This window comes from Chlorocebus sabaeus, chromosome 13, assembly GCF_047675955.1.
Source record: "Chlorocebus sabaeus isolate Y175 chromosome 13, mChlSab1.0.hap1, whole genome shotgun sequence".
Lineage (NCBI taxonomy): Eukaryota > Metazoa > Chordata > Mammalia > Primates > Cercopithecidae > Chlorocebus > Chlorocebus sabaeus.
This window is the reverse complement of record NC_132916.1, coordinates 38449564-38468829: the sequence shown is the minus strand read 5'-3', so window position 1 is coordinate 38468829 and position 19266 is coordinate 38449564.

Genomic DNA, 19266 nt, shown 5'->3' with positions numbered 1-19266 from the left:
AATAGAAACCCGTGGGACATACACATGGGCCTGTTCAAATAATTGAACTCCCTTCCGTTTATGACTATCTTATTTGCCACTTGGTGCAGCCCCGAAGATTGTACAAGCTGTGAAGAAGCCACTTGGATATGGTCTGGCAGTCTCAAAGCAATCATTTCAGCTTCCGTCACAGTAGACCTACTTTATGGAGCACTAAGGGGCATTGTCATTAAAAATACTGGAAGTAATTGCTCGTACATGGTCCTGAGTAGTTCCTTCCCTTCTATATATTTTGCATACTCTTACACTGTTATTCTCCACATTGTTATTTCAGATATTAGGAGATTTGTGGTCACAGGCTAAAGATGACCTTATTATACAACAATCTGATGTTTGAAGCAGCAGTATCTAGATATGTCAGTTTCTTATATATCGCCCTGAATAAGTGTTTCTGCTTTGGAGGAAGCTCTACCTAACTGATACATCTGTAAATGTGGCAATTTAAAGATTACCGTGGTCAATACAGTCTTTCTCCACCTTTGGCCTTATTACCCTCACCCTATGTCAAGTGCTTTATCTCTTATGGAGAAGGGATCTTGAGTTTACTGAGGACTCAATGTGCTTGCCATCAATGCCTACTCACTTAAAAACCATTTATTATTAATTCGTAGATAAAATTGATTGATTAATAAAATATCTGAAATGAATAAGGGGCATTAGAAAAGACAGTTCTGATTCACATTTATTTTCCCCTTATTTTCTGTAAATATATTTTACCTTATTTATTAAATGTGTGTGAGTGCATAACAATGAGAAAGAGAATGAATGAGAAAATGTGGGCACATACTCTCTCAGAATAAAATCTTGCTGTTGTGTGTGATTTTGTTCTGATGCCAGGTACCTGGGTTTGAAAAAAAGTTTCTAGTGCCTTATTAATTATGTGTTCACCATTATTACGTAAGTAATTACCTTATGTAATATTAATGATATTACGCTCCATTCAATAAGAGAACTGTAATCCTCAATTGCACAGACATCCTCGCCTTTAGATATTTATTCAAAATTTAGAGAAAAAGATACATTAGATATTCGATCTTTGTAAGGATTTCCGAAAGACTTTTTCACCAATTTCAGCCAATATTAGTGAAACATAATCAGTGATATAACACTGCTTGGTATTAACATGTTTCAGGATCATGAGAAAGCTCTTTCTGTATCAGAAATTCACACCTTTAAATAGATTAGACATGCTAAAAAAGTTTCTAACCTTGACCTTAGCAATATTAATTTTAGGAGTTCAAGAGGACACACCTAAAACCATCTAATGCAAGTTTTTACCAAAAGCTGGAATGTCTCCTAAGATCCTCATGAAACATTTGTCCAGGCTCTGCCTGAATACCTCAGAAACAAAAAGTTCATAATCTAGTAAAGTATAAGCATTGCGGTGTTGGTAAACACTAATTCCGCGGGGTTTTTTTCTGCTTGCAATGCATCAGCTCTCTTTTCCCCAATGCCATCTCCTGGAGACAAGCAAAATGATCACATTTTCAATCATCTGAAACATTCCAAATTTCCTGCAGCTGCTTCTCCTTAAGTGTTTCTCCGTAACACATTATTGAGATCAGGTGGCCTCCTGGGTTCCCTTCTGGTTGGATATTGTCATCTAACTCTTTCCATAGGTTAAAATATCTCCATAATTTTGTGTCATGCTAATGCTTCCTCACTTGTAAGGCACTCCAGAAAGTACCACAGTTTGGTTTCTCCTTTGACCTAAATTCTCCTGAAATGTGCCTCCATGGGGTTATTGATGGTCTCCTGGACATCAAGCCCTGAATATATTAGTCTCTCTGCAGCATTTGACCTGGTTGGCTCTTTGAGGCTCTTTCTTCTTTTGAGGTCCTAAAATCTCCTTCTGCTTCTTCTCAGGCTCTTCTTTGAGTTCACCATTTAAAGCCCAGAGTTGGCATTTTCCAAGGTAGTATTTGTCAGCTTTTCATATAGTACACATACTTACTGCGTGATTTTATATGCTATTATGTATTATTATCCATATTTTGATAATTCACAAATACACAATCACTAATCCAGATCTCTCCTAACTTTTACAATTCAGTTGCCCCATGAACTGCCCTGGCTTAGCACCTTGTCACTTCCTACCCATTTTACTAGAACGGTATCAGGACTGGTCTTAGGTGGAATTCATGTATTCTCAGAGGCTAGGCTAAGCTTCCTGAAACAAATATTAATAATTATCCTGAGTCAAAGACTTCAATGACTCCCCTTTGCCCACCGAATCCTTTTCAAGCTCCTTAGTTATTTAGTCCTTAGACTTTTTATGACTTTTTTCAGGTTATATCTCCAATCTCATGTAAAACCACATTCTATCTTAAAGTCTCAAGTTATAGTCATAGAGAACCAGCCTCTGTGTCCTGAACACTTGGTACTCTTTCTCCTGCTCTGAGTCCTAGGCAGCTTCTTCTGCCTGAAACTCCCGCATTCCCTCTCTCCCCTCTCTTCACTTGACCACCTCCTGTACAGCTCAGAGACACCACTCCTCTATCCCATGGCTTACTCTTCCAAAGAGTTAAGTGCCTCTCCCGTGGACTGTTGGAGCTCCTGTGCACGGTACAACTCTCTACCTTAGCACTTCTTACACTGTATTATGATCATTCATGTACAGTCAGCCCTCTCTGTCCATGGATTCCACATCCATGGATTCAGCCAACCTTGATCAAAAATATTTGGGGAAAAAAAAATTAGCAATACAATACTAAAATGTGATACAAATTTCAAAACAATATAAAGTGATTTATATGACATTTACATAATGTTAGGTCTTACAAGTAATGTAGAGATGATTTAAAGTATATAGGAGAATATTGGCAGGTTATATACAAATATTGTGCAATTTTATATCAGAGATTTGAGCATCCTCAGCTATTGGTATCCTCGGGGAGCCCTGGAACCATTCCCCTGTGGATACTGAAGGATGACTGTACATGTCTCTTCACCACCAAACCATGAGTAACTTGAGGGAAGGGGTGTCTTTTCTCATATGTGTAACTCCACTACTTATGAAAATGACTTTGGCACTTGAATGTATGCCTTAATATTCATTTATTCATTCAGTGAACATTTTTTGAGTATCCATCTGCCATAGTTTTAATATGTGCCCCAAAATTTGTGTGTTAGAAACTTAATTTGCTATGTAATGGTGTTGGGAAGTGGGTACTTTTGCGAGGTCATTAAGACCTTTGGGTCATTAACAGAAACTGACTGGATTAATGCCACTATGAAAAGGGCTTGCAGGAGTGGATTCTCTCATTCTTCTGCTATGTGAGAATACAGCGTTTTGTCCTTTCTTGCCCTTCCACATTCTGCGATGTGAGGACGCAGCAAGAACGCCCATACCAGATGCATAGTCTTGATCCTGAAATTTCCAGTTTCCAAAACTGTAAGAAATAAATTTCCATTTGTTATGAGTTACCCAGTCTGAGATTCTCTGTGATAGCACCACATAATGGACAAAAATACTATTAATCTACAAAGGGTTACAATAGACGTTACTGATAAGATAAAAATGAACTGGCTCTTACAAAACTTACTAACAATTAAAAAATGTATTTATTCCCTTTAAATGTTATTTCATTTTTTATTTTAAAATATGGGATCATTTTAAATCTTCATTTTGCTATAAACCATATTAGTTAGTTTTCCTGTCTATGTCCTATGTAGATTTGTTCTTTAGAACATAGTTTGGGTTGCAAAGCGTGCACTTAGTGCTAACATTTATCTCCTTTCATCCTCAGAGTAACTCTATAATGTCCATATTATTATTCTCTTATGTGTGAAAAAATAGAAATGTGCAGACTATGTCAAAGCACAGTTTCAAATTCAAGGCCCTAGAGATTTACACTAAGCTGATCTAGAAGCTCTTTTTGTCTTTATTTAAGGCACTGATAACAAATGCTGAATGAGAAGGAGCTGAACTATGAGCCCCCAGGACTGACATTACAGATCTTTTTCCTGGTGGCACCATCCATTTATCAGACATTCTTACCAATCTCCCTAGTAGGCAGCCCACCTTTCTTCATCCTGTCCACAAGGACATTACAAAGAGCTCACTAATGCCTTCCAGAAATTGCTCTCCGCCATCTCCATGGCATTGCCTGTATCTACAAATCGAGTACCCCATCAAATGGGGAAAATGGAACTACACGACCCGAGGTTCAGTCCCTGATCAATACTGAGCCTCATAAATATCTGTCAGACTAATGACTGACTTGACTTTCTCCCCTATTCTTTCCGTTACAGCTGCTAATAACTTGCGGGTGCATAAATACTGAGTTCAATTATCCTTTAAGTCCTTAGGTGTGCTACATTACTGTTAGTATGAATACAAAACAAAACCTCTCTTCAGAGATTGGATGGCTTCCTCACAGGAAATGTGCATAGTTGTGTATCTGTCTTAATCAGTCTTCTGCTTGCTCCAGAAAAGATTTCTGAAATCATGCACTCCCCAACTAGTAGTTGTACTAAGTGGCCAGGCAAGCAGGACTGAACCCAACTGTGTTGAGACTTCTTTCATCTCCAGAGAAAAGGAGCATCAGGCAGCCCTGCCCTGGATAGGGCCTGAGAACGAGAGCCCATTTGACAGGGGACAGAAAGAGTATGTGGCATACCTAGAAAGAGGCTGAGTAGGGTCAACTCCCCGGAATTGGGCACTGTTAGGTTCCCATGCCCAGTTTTCCACTTGCTGCTTGATAGTGCAGTCAGGAGTAACAGTGGGAAACAAATTAAATAATAGATTGTTTACAACATATTTCTAACAGTTTTCCCCCACAAGGGTTAATGGCTTATTGCTTAAAAAAAATAAAAAAATAGTAACACAACTCTTGTACATCAAACCATCTCCTTTTTATTTTTTTTAAACTTTCTTAGGCGGATATGACAGTACCAACACAAGTGGCACCTAGTAATTGTTAAGTTGTAATTTTGGAAATAAAAAATGTGTTCCCAGTGAGCCTGTGTTTTGAAAGAAAAATTTAGCATCAACTCTGATATACCATCTGGCATTCAAATCACATTAAAAAAATTCATAGTAGTGTGAATTCTCCTAGGACAAGGCTGATGAGGAACAGGAGACTGAATTGAACAACCTTGATGAAAATAAAACCCCTTTTGGCATTACCAATTTCTGTGATCTTTTCTGCTAGTACTCCAATTTCAGTATGATCTTGATCAGAAAGGCATAATTTATAGATACAATTTCAAGATGGGACTTTAGTTGGTGTCTGTACCATGACCTCTTTAAAGAAGTTCCAAATACTCCATTTAATCCTAATGGTTTACTGATTATTCTGAAAATCCAAAAAAGAGCAATAGATTGAACCTTTTGTCTTCCTCGGCCTGCACTAGTAGAAGCAGTAGCCACTGCGTTTGGTACACTTCACACTTTTCAAAGCTGATTCATGCTGTGTTTAGCGTGTCTTTGAAAAGACTACTTCTGGCATGGTAATCAGATTCTAAAAATGTAATTACAATAGAAACAACAACAACAAGCCTTGTGGTTTAATCTCTCCATATTTATGTAATCATTTTGAAATAGTACGTAAGTGTGGAACTTATAGAAAAATATCATTTATAATTGTGCTGCATTTCAGTGACTATTGAGGACAAATAATTCTTATATAATAAGTTGTTGTGGCTTTTTGGAACCCCAGAGCTTATGTAATCATAATTATAAAAGAAATCTATCATTTTTGTTTTTCATTTGAGGTACAATACTATTATATAACCCATTGGACATTTTGTGCTAAATTTAAAACTGTGGTAAATGAAAAATATTTAACTTTGATTTCAAAGCCCATAGGAAGATAGTTTGGATAATTCAAAATTTATTTCACTTAACTTTCCTGAGTTCAGCTCTATCTGTGCCTTAGGTAATGACTACGAAGTATGAGCTTTGTACTCGTAGAGCACGTTTCTATGGGGAACATAGTGAGCAAATAAGTTCTGGAAATTACTATTCTTTACAGTCTTCCTGAGGAGATAGATAACAAGTATTAATGTCCTTTAGCTGAAACAAACTAAAACACAAGTTATGATTGACTCAAGGTTTTATCATCTGTGATTTACAAGGAAACCAACCTCTTGGAATGACTTCTCCTCAGCCTCCCAGGTATGCTAGAAAAAGTTGAGAATATTTGGTGAACTAATTCTATAAATGCTTGGTTACTGACTGGGGCCATTTAAAAATAATGAGGAGGGAGATAATTGGTGAGATATCTTTAAATTTTATGTCGTGAATTTTTTTTTAAATCCAGTTATTAGGCCGGGCGCGGTGGCTCAAGCCTGTAATCCCAGCACTTTGGGAGGCCGAGACGGGTGGATCACAAGGTCAGGAGATCGAGACCATCCTGGCTAACACGGTGAAACCCCGTCTCTACTAAAAAAATACAAAAAACTAGCCGGGCGCCGTGGCGGGCGCCTATAGTCCCAGCTACTCGGGAGGCTGAGGCAGGAGAATGGCGTGAACCCGGGAGGCGGAGCTTGCAGTGAGCTGAGATCCGGCCACAGCACTCCAACCTGGGCGACAGAGCGAGACTCCGTCTCAAAAAATAAAATAAAATAAAAAAATAAAATAAAATAAAATAAAATAAATAAATCCAGTTATTTTTTCTTGTAGAACATATAATATTTTTGTGTTTCTTGGACGTACCGCCTGTACATGTTGCTGATTTCGAAGCAGTTGCAGCAACATTTTTCCTACCCGAGGAAAAATTTATAAATAGTACTGATCAGTATCCAATATGTATTATTTTTTTTGCTGTCACTGAATTGTCTTTAGTGGGCATATTTTGGTGTAAAACTACAATGTTGTATTATGATATCTTCTGTGAAATAGATTTTAAAATATGTATATTCTAGATGGAAATGTAAAGGATAACGTTAGAAAAATGCAGTAAATGGTTTAATGTATTTACTCATCCATTCAAATATTCCATCAGTCAGCATTCATCAAGGGCCTACTATGTGTCAGGCACTGTTCCAATAAGAATGTGTTGAAAATGTTCTGTGTCCCAGAAACCATGTGAGGCTTTCCAAATACAAAGTTCATAAAGCACAGCTCTGTTCTTTGGGAGCTACAGATCTGTGCTATTGTGGGAAGCAGAGACGAGTACTTAGTAGCTGATTAGGTCAGGGAAAGTTCCCAAGGTTATGGGGCAATGGTCCTCATAACTATTGGACTGAATTACTTTTATTCAATTCTTAGGCACAGACTATATCTAACATCTAATCATTTCTGGGAATGGCAACAAAATCAAGCAGGTGAGAAATTTTGGAAAAGAGTCAGTATAGAGATAGCATAAATGCCTTCTTCATGAAACCTTTAGTAATCAAATTGGTCAAAGATAATCACTGTACCTCACAAAGCTTGTGGATCTGGTGTCATACATCTGTATCTACATGACTCTCTGTCTGCTGCCTATGCACAGCAGCTCAGAGCTCCAAGAGCAAGGATTCCAAGAGACATAAGTGGGAGGTACAAGTCTCTTATGTCCTTTTTCATTAGAAAAGGAAAGATATCAAATAATTTACTTTTTGAAGCCCTCTTTAAAATGTTGGTGTCTGCCTGGCTAGCATGCCAATATACTAGTGATATTTTTAGAACCACATGAAAATCCAAATATAATATAATCCCAGTTCAGTGGTACTTTCATTATATATGAAATAAAATTAAATGCACCATTCATTGATTTTCTGATTTGCACTGTGTAGAAACTTACCCAGTGAATTTTGCCATTCAATAATTGCCCTTTGGTTATCTCTCTTAAAGAGTGTATTTTATGATCCACTGTTAATGGAGGAAAAGATTACTCTATCAATTGCTGTTTACCTATTGATTACACTGCTGCTTTACATTACTTAACAAATATTTTTGCATAGTCCTAATGGATTAATTATGCACATATATTCTATGTATTATGCATTGTTAGAGATAGCTATAGTAATTCCTGACTTTCTTAAGCTACACAGGAATAAAACTCATTTCTTTACACTTTTAGTGTATATGTGAGTGGATATATGTGTGTTAAAATAACATCTTCACACATTACTAGTTTCAGTAAGATAAAATTTCAAGGACGATTCCCTCTAAAGTTTTTAGGTGGTAGAAGATAAGACGCTGGACAAAGAGAACATTCTCATCTTACTACAGTGTATCACACAATTAGGCACTTTATGGGGAATTTTATGTCTTCTGCTAAAATAGCCAGCATTGGACAATTTCAGAAATAGGTTATTGGAATGATCAGACCATTGGTTGGTTCTGCTATGGTAACTTCTGTTTGCCTAAAGAGGGTGATGTTTGTTTGATTTGAATACATGTCAGAAAATAGAGAGTGTTCTTTGTTTCAGGCTTCTTGAATCATCCCATGCCAGAAACAGCCATAACACAAAATTTCTAGCAAGTCAAAATGCTTCTTTTTCACATTCTGTGATAGGAGATTATTTAACAATGTCAGAAGATATTTGTAATATGTTACATGGATTAAACAACAGGTTGTAAAATAGTATGTACATTATAAATTAGAGCCCTTTTATGTTTTACACACAGAAAAAGATTTCATGTGGTACAATTGTGGTTATGTCTCCAGCACAATCTCTGGTGTAGTTCAAAGAACCCAGTTTTAAATCCATTTGTCCACTTACTGGAGATGTGATCCTTGACCCTGAGCAAGCTACTAAACATTTCTGGGCCCTAATTTCCTCATTTGCAAAATGGAGACAATATTAGGGTTTGTAAACTAATGATTAAATATATATAAATAATTCAGAACAGTGACTGGTACAGAGCAAGTGCTCAATATTATTAAAATTATATTACTGCTATGAATGCATAATATTAATAGTACTTATCTTTGGATAATGACCTTAAAAGTGATTTTTATTTTCTTATTTATAATTGTCTATATTTTCTAAATTGTCTAAATTGCACTTGAATAAAGGTTATGTTATTCAAATAAGAAGAAAAAAGGCGAGTACACTAATTTATACAAGACATCTTCAAGCACAACTTATCTTTAACATATTCTAAAGAGAAACTACTCTATACCATTCTAATTTTTATTTCGTTTTTACCTTTCTTCTTAATGAATTAAAATTGGAGTGTTACTAAGTTACTAACGTCTTAACAGCGCCACAAAAGTAAGATTAGCAGACAAAAATGTGAGGTTTTTTTTCTTGAAATATTATTTATAATAAATATTAAGACAGACTTTTATCATTTATTGTAACTTCTTAGGTTTCTTTTTAAAATTAATTAATTATTTCGTTCTAATGTAAAGTGAATCACAAGAAAATGAGAAAAGCAAAATTGTATGCTTGAGGGAAAAATAATAGGTCACTGGTTATTCAATGCTAGTTTGTAAAATGAAGGATGGATTTTAACAATTTTCTTATACATTTATTGGGAAGAAAAACAAGGTTCTTTGTAGTAGAACATAAACATACTTACTGTCTCTTTTTAATTTGTTAAGCAAATTAATCAATATAATATGATATATGTGGCTAATAACCATTTAAATGGTTTTTAAATTTTATATTGGCAAGAACACTTAACTGAGATCTACCCTTTTAACAAATTTTTAAATGTACAATGCATTATTGTTGACTAAGCATAATGTTGAAAGCATATCTCTACAACTTATTGATCTTGCTTGACTAAAACTTTATGCCCATTGATTAGCAATTTCCCATTTTTTTCCTCCCCTCAGCTGCTGATAACCACCATTCCAGTCTTTGAGTATATGAATTTGACCATTTTATTAATTTTTTTCTTAAAAATACTTTTCTTATAGAAAACAGCATTACATGTTAATTATGGAAATTTTATTGAAAAGTAGACACTGGGAAAGAAATACGTATCACTTGTTATCCAACCTCTAGAGATTATGGCATTAGACAGTTTTTGCATATATCTTTTCATTATTTTTCCATACATGTATATTTGATTTTTTTTTAATAAATGGGATCAAACTGCATGTGGCATTTTGGAACCTATTTTGTTCATTTAGTGATGTCTTTCCAAGTCATTAGCAATCGACTTCACCACTATTTGTGATGGCTTCATGAAAGTTCATAATTAATTGGACTATAATTTTTTTAAATTTTATTTTACTTTTAGTTCCAGAATACATGTGCAGGATTTGCAAGTTGTTACATAGGTAAACATGTGCCATGGTGATTTGCTGCACCTATCAACCCATCACCTAGGTGTTAAGCCCCCCATGATAGCTATTTATCTTGATGTTCTCCCTCCTACTGCCCTCCCCACCCTGACAGGCCCAAGTGTGTGTTGTTCCCCTCCCTGTGGAATTCGACCATTTTATATACCTCATATGAGTGGAATCATGCAGTATTTATCTTTCTGTGATTGGCTAATTTCACTTAGCATAATGTTTTCAAGGTTCATTCGTGTTGACACATATGGCAGAATTTTCTTCATTTTTAAGGCTGCCTAGTATTTCACTGGATGTATACACCACATCTATTTAAATTTAACGTTTAAGTTCAAGGGTACATGTGCAGATTTGTTATATAGGTAAACTTGTTTCATAGGGGTTTGTTGTATAGATTATTTTGTCACCTAGGTATCAAGCTTACTGCCCATTAGTTATTTTTCTGATCCTCTCCCTCCTCCCACCCTTCCTCCTCCAACAGACCCCAGTGTATGTTGTTCCCTTCTATGTGTCCATGTGTTCTCATCATTCAGCTCCCATTTATAAGTGAGAACATGCGTATACCACATTTTTAATATATTCATTTGTTGACGACTGTTTAGATAATTTCCACATTTTGGCTATTGTGATAATGCTGTAGTGAACATCTAAGTGCTAATATCTCTTCAAGATCCTGATTTCAGTTATTTTGGATAAATGCCTAGCCTTAAGATTCAGCATTCAAATATTTACTAGCTAATCTATTTTAGTTTGTAAACATGGCATTTTCTTGAAAATAGTGTGCAAATAGAATATCCTAGCACCTTAGATAATGGGTCATATTATGTAGACAAATGAGCTGAAGATCAATCCAGATTTTAGTGTGGTGGATATTTTCTCAGTCTTTTTCCTCCTGATTTAATTTTATTAAGTTTAATAATTTTCTTCTCAGATTTAGTACTGTTCTACTCTGATCTGTATGTATGTATTCACATATGTGTGTGTGTGTGTGTGTGTGTGTGTGGTGTGCATGTGTGTGCATTATAAGGAGCAGCTTGGAGATTCACTTTTTACCTCTACAATATAAGTGTATTCTGGCTGTAAACTCGTACGTTGTAATTTTACTTTCTGCAGCTTATTATGGAAAACAATATAAATATTTGTAACACTAATATTAAAGAAGCATTTAGCTCTTATTTTCCCTGGGTTCCATGGTCCTAGATCCAACTTTTAGGAGCCGGAAGATTCCATTCTTCTTGGGTTATGGTTGAGGCAATGCATAGTAGAGGATGGTCATAGGGTTTTCTGTGCCAAGTTGTGACTAAGGCTAGATCTTGCGGCTGAGACAAGCTTCTCAACCTTCAGCACAATTACTTGAGAATAAAAGATTTCATAACTGGTTTCTCACCATGAAAAGGAACTCACACAAAAACAAGTTTAAAAAAATGGATGACTGTAACAACTCTCTAACTAGCACAAAAATACATTCTTGGTAAAATAATGTCTCAACATAGTTGAAAGTCTTCAGGTTTGTACATTGTGAATGGGTTTGTGAATGAAGAATGGATTATTAATGTGAAAAATGAAGCCAATATAGACTTAGCATTAAACTTTAAAATACTCTAATGACTTTTAAGTTCCCCTGTAAGGTGGGCCAAGCATTTTCTGAGTAAGGGCATATGAGCATATAATCATTTTATCATCTTTAAAGGAAGGTTTATTTCCTTTTTTCTTTTTTCCTTAATGTTGAACGTTTAAGATTAGATTCCTGATCAATTACAAGGCACACATATAATTAACATCCAGTGACTAGACCTACATGGGATGGAGATAACCTCTGCCTGATAAAATTGGGTGAGTCCCTCATCAGTTTTTACTGCCTCAGATATATGCAATGTTATTTCTAATAAGTTCTTCCTCTCTATATTTCCTGCCTAAATAATCCACCTGCTTCTGAAAAAGATTTGGGGTTATTTTTGCAGATGTATCATTTTTTTGATATTCTGAAAGAGTTTCTAATAGTATTTCTCAGCACAGGCAATAAATTTCACAAATGCTGTGTTTATTAACTAGAAGACTTGTACATCTCATTAGGAATTTTCAGGGAGCATATTTTTCTTCCCTGTCTTTTTCTTTTTTCCTAAAAGAACAGATTCACTGTGTAGGAAAGGAAGATAATTTGACTGTCTGCATTGTGAACTAGGTAACTTATTTTTGTAAACAAACATTGGAGAAAGACTTCCAAACATTTTTATTTAACTGAGTGAATTGAAATGTAAACTAAAGATGACATTTATTTTATGATATGAAAAAATAATAATAGCACAATATGTTAATTTATATTACTTTATAATTTTAAAAATAAACTTTGCTGAATATAATCCTATGTGATTTTTGTAGTCTGTTGATAGCACTTGTATTGTTACTAAGCTGCCAAGAGGTCTTACAGGTTATAAATGACAAACCAAGCTTAGAAATTATGGTTACTGTCAGTGCAATGATACATATCATATTGATGGTGATTTTGGTTATAAATAAATCATAATGACAGTTCAAAACCTAAAAAATTAAAATAAAGGAAAACCAAGGATGATATTTTAAGTAAATGATGAAAAACCTAATCAAAGACTGAAATCTAGACTTTGGTATTTAAACAGCATTCTTTCAACTAAAAATTTAAAAATAATTTTAAAATTAAAAAACAGTATTCTTGTATTCTTTCCTGTCCTCTTTACTGTCTTTCCCTCCATGTAGCTTCAACAGAAAATATCAAGAATTCTCTTACTGATTCTATTTTAGGAGTCAAACCAAATTTATAGCTTGGATTTGAAAGAAAAATGTTTAGAAGTCCTGGAACTCTGACTACCAAAGTATATAAATTATGTCACTTCTAGTAAAAAAAAAAAACAAAAACAAAACAAAAAAAAAAACTGTTTAGGATAAAAAGCTTTTTTCTACTTGAGAAACTTTAGTTGAGAGATGATTTTGCATGTGACTTCACATACTTTCTGTAAGAAATTAGCTACACCAAAATCCATGATTTATTGTTGTCAAGCGACGTAAAAGCTTACCAAAGTGGTCCTTGGTTCCTGCCTGTAATAATGGAAGAAAGGGGAGGGAGAAAGGATAGGCGGAGGAAAAAGGGAGACAGAGAAATCAAATCTGTGGAAAAAGAACAGTTCCAAGTGCACCTCAGTGGGCCAAACAGAGCATTCAATACAGTGTATTAACATGGACTTGAATAATTCAAACTATCAAACCACAGGAAGAGGCTTTCCAGGGGGAGGAAAAGTCACCATAATTAAAGCTTCGCTGGCACATGGAGGCAGCTGTATCCTTCGACAGACCGAGAAAAATTGGACATGGCCTAATAGCCTAAGAGAACAGGGATGCTGTGGGGTAGCATTGTTTGAGAAAGTGTTAGGTTTATTTTGGCGTTCTCCAATTATAAAGTCAATTCTCTGGATACCAGCTTCTTTTACATATTAATGGCCTAACCCTTGGCATATGGCAAGAATGCAGGATTCAACTTAAACTGCTTGAAAAAGGAATAGTGAGTTCAAAGATGCCAGTGGCTGCATGTTACATTTTTGAGAGGTAGCCTTCAAAGTAAACAAGAAAATGAGATTTTTTATGTCAATATGTGATTCATTTTAGAAAGAATGTTTCTTCACTTAGTCTCTCCACATAAGGTACTTACGGGTTTCCAAATATTATATACATTTATTATACATACCCATAAACTTGTATATACACATATAGTTTCTGAATTTTACTTAAAGATTATTTCAGTATATACCTTCTTTTCCATAGCAAATTGAAACGCCTACCTCAACTCACTGCTTTAAAGTGTTCAAAAATCCCAGTTGATTTTAATTCATCCAAATGCCAAGACTCATCAGCACCTTGCTTTTTTTGTAAAAGGTGCTTATTTTTCCCCTCGAGTGCACTTCCTACTTGAAATTTCCTGCTGTCTCCCAATATCTTCTGCAAGGATGCTAATTGTCATGCTTGTTTTCTGGGGATTGAATACAGCAAAGGGTCTATCTGAAATAAACAATGCAGTGTGTTCCTGGGGGCCTTGCCAGACTGAGAAAAGCTAAAACATATTGCGGTGTTCCCTTGGGGATTTCACACCATGCCTGGACTAAGGAAGGTGGAAAAAAGAGGGTAGCAGCAATATTTCCTCCTTCCTCTTTTTCTTCTTGACAGCAGAGTTTAAAAGCTTACCTCTCTCTTCGAGTTTGATTTCCCACTTCCCCACTATCCCTAACATCAGTGTAGTGGTGAGCTGTTTTCCAAGTGGCCACAGGGGATTGGAAAATAGGCATGGAAAACAAGGAATCTGAAGTCTACTCCTCCAGGGAGAAAAGAATTTTATTGTTGTCAGGATACCTAAAAGCTTACCAAAAAGTGTAGCCTTTTAAAGAAACTCTTCATTACATTTAGGACAACCTTTAAAACGATCAGGGCAAAATTGTGTTATACAGAACCATCATTCCAAGAATTAGATCTGACACCATAAAACTACACTGGCATAATTTGTAAAGTGCAGCTTATTTAAAATCAATTATTTTAATTAAAGATTCTTGTTAGATGTTATTATGTAAGTTATACTACTGACTAAGGATGCAGTAACATAAAGTGAAACACTGAGATACATTGGAAGGCATCAGAGATGGAGATATGATATGTTATTTGGGGAAGTGGTCTATCATATCCTAGAATATATCTTCTTATCCTGAATTCCAAAATTAAATGGTATCTAAACTCTTACTTTCATGGGAAAATCTGCTTCTAATAAGAACTTTGCCAAACTTATAAGACTTATGTTTCTTATAAGCCTTACTCATAAGCCTTACTTATAAGCCTTACTCATACTGTCTTATGTTAAAGAAGCAGAAGTGTGTGGCCTCAACAGGTACCACAAACCCACTGACGTGAAGCTTACATTTACAGGTTGCAATGTTAGTTTGATGATGATTCGAGGTTTTATGAATTTATTACTTACCAGTTTTTATGATTCCTAAAAGCTCTGTCTACAGCTGAAGGTGCCCTACTTTGGTTTTAATGCTGAATTGTGAATAAGCAGGTCAGATTATCTTCAAAGGCATACAAATTGAAATCAGATCTCTGAAGGTTCATCCAAAAGAGAAGAGGTGAAGTCTCTTATTTACTGCCTTCAGAAATATCTTACTTTTGAACTTTTTGAAAATAATTGTACTGAAATCAACTTTAAATACACCATTTACCATGTATAAGACAGCAAAATGTAGTCAGAAGTAATTTAATAGTTTAACATTCAGTAACCATCGTTATGCCACTGGAATGAGTCTTTGATGAACTGAATTTGGAATAACATCTCCTGGCCCAGATTCTCTTTCCCAGTAATGTGTCCCTCTGCCTGTTGGAAGAGGGCATACCTCCTGAATCTTAGGCTGGGGCCAGAGCCCTCATCTTATCTGTTGAAAGGCTCTGTGATGCTGACCGACAGTCTCCTTTCAGGCTCAGCTCACCAGGCCACTGTTAAATCTTTCTTAACCTTCATGGCTGCCATCTCCTGCCCTGTATCACCCCCTCACCCCCTGTATCCTGGGGTCTAATATCCCATTGTGCTCAGGAACAAGTGAAGTCACCCTGAACAATTTTCCACTTTCCACATTCTTTGTATTTTCTTTCACTCTGCCTGGAATACCTTTTCTCCAACATCTTCCGCCACACCTCATCCCCCACTCTCTCACACATCTTTATCCTGGAAAACTCTCACTTTTTTCAGGTATCACTTAGATATCACTTCTTTGGGAAGCCCTCCAAGGCTGGCTTGGCCTCCCTTCCTGTATCCTTTCCTAGTTCCAGTACCATGTAATTTTACCTTGGTCCTATTTATCATTCCGAACTAGAATTATCTGCCCACTTCTGATCTGTATGGGAACCTTCCCAGCTATTCCACAGTATTGGAGGCCAAGGACCAGGATTCACCATGATGTTTCCACCACTTGCCCTAGGGCTTCTACATGGTAGTATCTCAGTAAATATTTGTTGAATGAATGAGCACACTATTTACAGCCAGCTTGTCCAAAATCTCCCAACTTCTGGAAGGTAGCCCTTCCTCTCCCACCACACCACTGCCCTGCTGCAAGAGACATGTCCTATTTCTGGTACTCCTACTTCTGCTCCTTCCTTTCAAGGTAAATCCTGCCATACTGGGGCTATGTCCTAACCATATTGAGGAGGTTTTCAGGAAGCAATAAAATGGGGACAGCCTTCAGGAGCTAATAGAAATGTGGGGACTGTCCGGAATACAGAACACCCCCATTCGGCATTTTTATCATTTAGATCTCACTGCAATTGCAACAAAAATCTGGGACAGCTTTGTTAGATGCCTCCACTGCATGGTCTAGATTTTAGAACCGTGTATAACACACAAAGCACAGATTCCACCTATTTTTCCCTAAATAGAAAGAACAGGTTATAGTTAAAGTTGAAATTATGCTTCTGTGGCAGAACCCCATGGTGCAATTTACTGCTCCTTATTTCTCTTGTACTATATTAAGAACAAACACGATTTATAGGGCATTTCCTGAAGCAGCACTTTTACATTTTAGTATCATTGCATATACCTGCTTTTGCTTGTACAGACAGAAATACATTCCTGCTTTCAATTCAATGCTGATAAACACACAAGCACACACATCTAAATATTGACATAGATGCTGATTTTCTTGTAAAGAAATACAAACTTGGAATATTCCTGAAGTTTTAACACACTTAAGTAGCTCCAGATTTCTTTGTCTAATTGCCAACTAAAGAAATTGACTACTTGTTGCCATTAAAACTTATCAGATATTGATTTGCAATCCTGTAGTTTACTGCCTATTTATCTAAATGGAATGGATGCCGTAAAGTAGAAAAAGAATGAATAAAAGAAGTTTTCTTCTTATAGTGCTTGATTCTTTACCAAGCTTGGGAGCTTTTCCTGAGTGGTGACTTACTGATAAACTGATTGTTAGCTGCGTTCTGTCATTTGCTGTGGAGAACACATTTCCATCTGGTTGTTGAAAGGAATCCTTTGAGATCTGCATGTGTGCATGAAATTTTATGCAGAGGAAAAAGTATGTTCCCCTAGCCTTCGTCTTTTCTAATGTAAATTCACTCAGAGGTTCTTATCACTCCGGTCTGTTTAATTTCTACTTCAGCAGTGTGCTTCCTCTCACCCAACCTGCCCTCAGCCTTTGGCTTTCTGGAAATTAGTATGCAGTAATCCGAATGCAGCTGACCAAAAATTAAAACCCTGGAGATTTATTATGAGCTATGGTCCCTCACTTTACTGGACTTTTAAAGAATACTGAAATATCAGTATTTTAGAAATAAATATGAAAAGACCTCACGTTTCTCTTAATTTCTAAATTCTTCTCAACTTTCATTTCATTTTGTTGGACTTCACTGTTTATTCGGGAGAAATTTTTCTGTTCTTTTTGACTCTAATCTTGTAAGAATTGTTAAATTCGCAAGCAAAATTATGCAGAAAATGTAACCTTAAGACAGATAAATTAATAATTATGACAAGAAAAAGAATCACGCTTTAAATTGCCTGCATTTAAATTCAAGAAGTAGAAGAATTGAACAGCAAGGATTTCTATTGATTTTGACATTTATTTTTTATTACAGCATGGTGTTCATTTATGGAGCTATATAAATCTCATAAGAATAATTGAAGAGCACATGTAAACCTGCTCCTTTGCCCCTTTTGGGTCTCCTCCCTCATGACTTAACCCGAATGTCAGGAAGCAGCTGTCAGTCATGAGTGGCAGTGTTTAATCACCTATTGTTTCTCCCACTAACCTGCCCCCTCCAAGCCCATCGCAGGTGGCCTTCATCAGAGGTAAGTAATGAGAACCACGAAGCTTTGTCATCAATGATAATTAGGGTGACCATTTCATGTTTGGAAAATTTTTTTAAAAATTTTAAAACGACAGTTAAAAAAAAAAAAGTCATCTTTTTGTTCCTTTATAATTACAACTATAACCTTGACAAGGCAACCTGCAATGAGAGCATTTTTGCTCAAGAAGGGATATAAGAATAAGCCTCTGGAGCTAACTCTTTTAAAATGACCTTGAATAATGTCTACATGTGGCTTTTCCTGAACTTAGTGAAATTTCCACATGTGTACACAAGCACTGGGCAGTTTAGAATACATTCTCTTATCGGGAACTGTTTCCCCTTCCCTTTGACTATGAAATGTTTTGTGCAAGAAACATTATAACCCATGAATGTATCCCTTTACTCTGGAGATACAAATGGAATGGGAAAAAGGGATGGGGAAAAATTAATATTTGCATTTATACAAAAAATTTTTTTTTTTTTTTTTTTTTTTTTTTTTTGAGACGGAGTCTCGCTCTGTCGCCCAGGCTGGAGTGCAGTGGCCGGGATCTCGGCTCACTGCAAGCTCCGCCTCCCGGGTTCACGCCATTCTCCTGCCTCAGCCTCCTGAGTAGCTGGACTACAGGCGCCTGCCACCTCGCCCGGCTATTTTTTTGTATTTTTAGTAGAGACGGGGTTTCACCGTGGTCTCGATCTCCTGACCTTGTGATCCGCCCGCCTCGGTCTCCCAAAGTGCTGGGATTACAGGCGTGAGCCACCGCGCCCGGCCTAAAAAACAAAAAAATTTATGATTGTTATAATTACTGTTACTGTTTGTATAACTGCTGTTGTAAGCAGCAGTGTATTAGGTTGGTGCAAAAGTAATTGCGGGTTTTGACATTACTTTTAATGGCAAAAACTGCAATTACTTTTGCATCAGCCTAATATTTCCTCTTGTAAAGAAGCAAAAGAAACATAATTTATTTTTCCTTTTCCTAGTTCTGCTTGTTACTTATCCACCATGGGCAGACAATACCATATTGATACTCTAACTCAGAAGAACCACTCTTGGGTTACAGAATTTAAACAAGAATTAAATCAAGAATTTTTAAAAAAATAGCTTTAATAATGTATCATCCTTATTAGAGGAGGAAGTGATTCTGCAAATATTTGAAACATTAAGGTGAAAAGCCATGAATCTTGT